Source organism: Anomaloglossus baeobatrachus, chromosome 3 (assembly GCF_048569485.1).
Source record: "Anomaloglossus baeobatrachus isolate aAnoBae1 chromosome 3, aAnoBae1.hap1, whole genome shotgun sequence".
NCBI classification, from domain to species: domain Eukaryota; kingdom Metazoa; phylum Chordata; class Amphibia; order Anura; family Aromobatidae; genus Anomaloglossus; species Anomaloglossus baeobatrachus.
Window position 1 is genome coordinate 423,140,140 of NC_134355.1, and position 6,000 is coordinate 423,146,139.

The following is a 6,000-nucleotide window of genomic DNA, read 5'->3' on the forward strand; positions in this document are numbered from 1 at the left end:
GAGATAAATCTCCTCCCCGGTCCACTCTGGTCCCCCGGTGTCGCCAAAGTGCCCCCCCGACCCCCTCCTGGAAATCCAAGATTGCCGCGCGCACAGCAGTGCGCCGGCTGCATTCACCCTTCTCCTCTGATTTCTGTTGCATGTGCCATGACACATGCGACAGAAAACTCCTCCCCAGGCCCTTCTAGGTCACCCCCTATAACCCCACCAGTGTTCCCCGGTGTCCCACGGTACCTGTGCAGCATTGATCCTTTGCAGCCCCCTCCTTCACAATAGACGCTGCTGCATGCACAGAGTGGCTGTCAGCTCAGCTTCCTGTGTTCAGACACAGTGAGTGGTGGTAACCATGCATCTGTAAGCTACTGCAATGCCCTGCTCATGAGGTAAGGAACCTAGTTGATCAGGAGAGCTATACTACATTTCCAAATGGAGGTATTTGATTTTATAGTTGCCCTGCTGAACGACTACCAAACATGATAGTCCATTATACGCCACAAGAAAACACATCTAAATAACGAGCTCTGTTGTTTAGTATTCATTCTGCTGGATAACTGGACTTAAAGGGGTATTCCATCTCCAAGATCCTATCCCAAATATATAGTAGGTGGAATAGTAATAATATCAGCAAATACCAATATTTGGAAATGTAGAATAGTTCTCCTGATTAGGCATACTCTTACCTTATGAGGAGGGCATTGCAGCTTTGGTAGCAACAGTTACGACATGGACTCTGCTGCTGTGGACCCGGGGAGAATGGGTGCAGATTTATTGCACCCACACTCCTCACATGGAGGGTCTGCACTCCTAGAAAATAGGGGATACGTTCCCTGAGCGTGTCCCCACATATTCTAGATGGTCCAGAGTCATCGTGGGAACCCCTTATTTTTTTTCCTTACAATAAATTGGTGAAAGAGGGAATGTTTTGGGGAGTGTTTTTTCAAATACATTTTTTTTTGTCTATTTGTTTTGTTAGTACTGACAGTTTGTGATGTCGGGTATCTGATAGACGGCATGACATCACAAACTGCTGGGCTTGATGTCAGGTGACCTTACAGCTAGTATCAACCCCATTTATTACCCCGTTTGCCACTGCACCAGGGCACAGGATGAGCTAGGATGAAGCACCAGGATTGGCGCATCTAGTAGATGAGCCACTTCTGGGGCGCCTGGGGCCTTCTATTTTTAGGCTGTGAATGGCCAATAACTATGGACCTTCCCACCCTGAGAATACCAGACCACAGCTGTCCGTTCGCGGCTCGAGTGATTTTTGGGGCTGTTCTAGATCGAACTAGAACTCGAGCTTTTTGCTAAAGCTCGATAGTTCTAGATACGTTCGAGAATGGTTCCAGTAGCAAAAAGACAAGCTAATTACCAGCTGGCTTTCCGCTGTAATAGTGTAAGTCACTCTGTGACTCACACTATTATGAAATTTCAGTGTATAGTGTGCGGGAACAGCGCATTCAGATCACTGCTGCTTGGATAATGGCGATTGCCATTTTTTTTTTTCCTTGTCTTCCTTCCCTAAGCGCGCACGTGTAGTGGGGCGGGCCAGCATGTCAGCCAATCCCAGACACACACACAGCTAAGTGGACTTTTAGCCAGAGAAGCAACGGCATGTGTGATAGGATGTCCATGTCACATGTCCCTGCATTATAAAAACGAGTATCTGCCCGTCCAGACGCCATTATCTCTTCTGCGTCTGGGTGTCAGTCACCGCCGGCGTAGCTCCTGTCTCCGATACTGCTGTTACGCTCTATACACAGCGCTATACAGAGTAGGGATGGAAGTTTCTTTCAGCCCTTCTAAGGGCTAATACCGGCAGGGTCAGAGCCATAGGTGACAGTCAGGGCAGTGAAAACAGATTTTAACAGCTACACAAGATGACAGCGTCTCTGTAGCTAAGGTCAGGGATTTCCTCACTGCATTTCCCCATTAGGAGGGATAGAAAGGGAGGCTTCCTTTCCTGTACCCAGACCCACAACCCTGCCACTGTACCCTCCTGCCCTTTGCACACTAAAACTCATTGTTACTAAGCCATTATACTAGCAAACACTGAGTAAACTTAGTGGCATCCTAAACGTGGCTGTTGGACTTCTGTATTGTCCCAATAGTGCAAAGATATTTGCAGCACGTCTGCCTGCATTGCACACTCAAACTCATTGTTACTAAGCCATTATACTAGCAAACACTGAGTAAACTTAGTGGCATCCTAAACGTGGCTGTTGGACTTCTGTATTGTCCCACTAGTGCAAAGATATTTGCAGCACGTCTGCCTGCATTGCACACTCAAACTCATTGTTACTAAGCCATTATACTAGCAAACACTGAGTAAACTTAGTGGCATCCTAAACGTGGCTGTTGGACTTCTGTATTGTCCCACTAGTGCAAAGATATTTGCAGCACGTCTGCCTGCATTGCACACTCAAACTCATTGTTACTAAGCCATTATACTAGCAAACACTGAGTAAACTTAGTGGCATCCTAGACGTGGCTATTGGACTTCTGTATTGTCCCACTAGTGCAAAGATATTTGCAGCACGCCTGCCTGCATTGCACACTCAAACTCATTGTTACTAAGCCATTATACTAGCAAACACTGAGTAAACTTAGTGGCATCCTAAAAGTGTCTGTTGGACTTCTGTATTGTCCCACTAGTGCAAAGATATTTGCAGCACGTCTGCCTGCATTGCACACTCAAACTCATTGTTACTAAGCCATTACACTAGCAAACACTGAGTAAACTTAGTGGCATCCTAAACGTTGCTGTTGGCCTTCTGTATTGTCCCACTAGTGCAAAGATATTTGCAGCACGTCTGCCTGCATTGCACACTCAAACTCATTGTTACAAAGCCATTATACTAGCAAACACTGAGTAAACTTTGTGGCATCCTAAACGTGGCTGTTGGACTTCTGTATTGTCCCACTAGTGCAAAGATATTTGCAGCACGTCTGCCTGCATTGCACACTCAAACTCATTGTTACTAAGCCATTATACTAGCAAACACTGAGTAAACTTAGTGGCATCCTAAACGTGGCAGTTGGACTTCTGTATTGTCCCACTAGTGCAAAGATATTTGCAGCACGTCTGCCTGCATTGCACACTCAAACTCATTGTTACTAAGCCATTATACTAGCAAACACTGAGTAAACTTAGTGGCATCCTAAACGTGGCTGTTGGACTTCTGTATTGTCCCACTAGTGCAAAGATATTTGCAGCACGTCTGCCTGCATTGCACACTCAAACTCATTGTTACTAAGCCATTATACTAGCAAACACTGAGTAAACTTAGTGGCATCCTAAACGTGGCTGTTGGACTTCTGTATTGTCCCAATAGTGCAAAGATATTTGCAGCACGTCTGCCTGCATTGCACACTCAAACTCATTGTTACTAAGCCATTATACTAGCAAACACTGAGTAAACTTAGTGGCATCCTAAACGTGGCTGTTGGACTTCTGTATTGTCCCACTAGTGCAAAGATATTTGCAGCACGTCTGCCTGCATTGCACACTCAAACTCATTGTTACTAAGCCATTATACTAGCAAACACTGAGTAAACTTAGTGGCATCCTAAACGTGGCTGTTGGACTTCTGTATTGTCCCACTAGTGCAAAGATATTTGCAGCACGTCTGCCTGCATTGCACACTCAAACTCATTGTTACTAAGCCATTATACTAGCAAACACTGAGTAAACTTAGTGGCATCCTAGACGTGGCTATTGGACTTCTGTATTGTCCCACTAGTGCAAAGATATTTGCAGCACGCCTGCCTGCATTGCACACTCAAACTCATTGTTACTAAGCCATTATACTAGCAAACACTGAGTAAACTTAGTGGCATCCTAAAAGTGTCTGTTGGACTTCTGTATTGTCCCACTAGTGCAAAGATATTTGCAGCACGTCTGCCTGCATTGCACACTCAAACTCATTGTTACTAAGCCATTACACTAGCAAACACTGAGTAAACTTAGTGGCATCCTAAACGTTGCTGTTGGCCTTCTGTATTGTCCCACTAGTGCAAAGATATTTGCAGCACGTCTGCCTGCATTGCACACTCAAACTCATTGTTACAAAGCCATTATACTAGCAAACACTGAGTAAACTTTGTGGCATCCTAAACGTGGCTGTTGGACTTCTGTATTGTCCCACTAGTGCAAAGATATTTGCAGCACGTCTGCCTGCATTGCACACTCAAACTCATTGTTACTAAGCCATTATACTAGCAAACACTGAGTAAACTTAGTGGCATCCTAAACGTGGCAGTTGGACTTCTGTATTGTCCCACTAGTGCAAAGATATTTGCAGCACGTCTGCCTGCATTGCACACTCAAACTCATTGTTACTAAGCCATTATACTAGCAAACACTGAGTAAACTTAGTGGCATCCTAAACGTGGCTGTTGGACTTCTGTATTGTCCCACTAGTGCAAAGATATTTGCAGCACGTCTGCCTGCATTGCACACTCAAACTCATTGTTACTAAGCCATTATACTAGCAAACACTGAGTAAACTTAGTGGCATCCTAAACGTGGCTGTTGGACTTCTGTATTGTCCCACTAGTGCAAAGATATTTGCAGCACGTCTGCCTGCATTACACACTCAAACTCATTGTTACTAAGCCATTATACTAGCAAACACTGAGTAAACTTAGTGGCATCCTAAAAGTGGCTGTTGGACTTCTGTATTGTCCCACTAGTGCAAAGATATTTGCAGCACGTCTGCCTGCATTGCACACTCAAACTCATTGTTACTAAGCCATTATAGTAGCAAACACTGAGTAAACTTAGTGGCATCCTAAACGTGGCTGTTGGACTTCTGTATTGTCCCACTAGTGCAAAGATATTTGCAGCACGTCTGCCTGCATTGCACACTCAAACTCACTGTTACTAAGCCATTATAATAGCAAACACTGAGTAAACTTAGTGGCATCCTAAACGTGGCTGTTGGACTTCTGTATTGTCCCACTAGTGCAAAGATATTTGCAGCACGTCTGTCTGCATTGCACACTCAAACTCATCGTTACTAAGCCATTATACTAGCAAACACTGAGTAAACTTAGTGGCATCCTAAAAGTGGCTGTTGGACTTCTGTATTGTCCCACTAGTGCAAAGATATTTGCAGCACGTCTGCCTGCATTGCACACTCAAACTCATTGTTACTAAGCCATTATACTAGCAAACACTGAGTAAACTTAGTGGCATCCTAAACGTGGCTGTTGGACTTCCATTAGTGTCCCACTGGTGCAAACCTATGTGCAGCACCTCTGCATTGCACACTCAAACTCATTGTTACTAAGCCATTATACTAGCAAACACTGAGTAAACTTAGTGGCATCCTAAACGTGGCTGTTGGACTTCTGTATTGTCCCACTAGTGCAAAGATATTTGCAGCACGTCTGCCTGCATTGCACACTCAAACTCATTGTTACTAGGCCATTATACTAGCAAACACTGAGTAAACTTAGTGGCATCCTAAACGTGGCTGTTGGACTTCTGTATTGTCCCACTAGTGCAAAGATATTTGCAGCACGTCTGCCTGCATTGCACTCTCAAACTCATTGTTACTAAGCCATTATACTAGCAAACACTGAGGAAACTTAGTGGCATCCTAAAAGTGTCTGTTGGACTTCTGTATTGTCCCACTAGTGCAAAGATATTTGCAGCACGTCTGCCTGCATTGCACACTCAAACTCATTGTTACTAAGCCATTATACTAGCAAACACTGCTGCCAGTTTAAGGGCCATAGTTGCATTGTCAGGGATAATTATTGTTGTTTCTTCTGCTGTTAATAAAGCTAGACCACCGCTGCAATCTACACCACCTCTCAATTTTTACTACCACATTTTAAGTGCACAATCTTGTCGCAATCAACATGAGTGGCAAAATGACAGATGCTGGTGGATAGGGGAAGAGGCATGTTGGAAAAGGAAAAAAAGGGTTTGTCCGTGGGGAAGGTGGCAAAGCTCCATTAACATCTGCTGAAGATAGACCATCTTCCAGC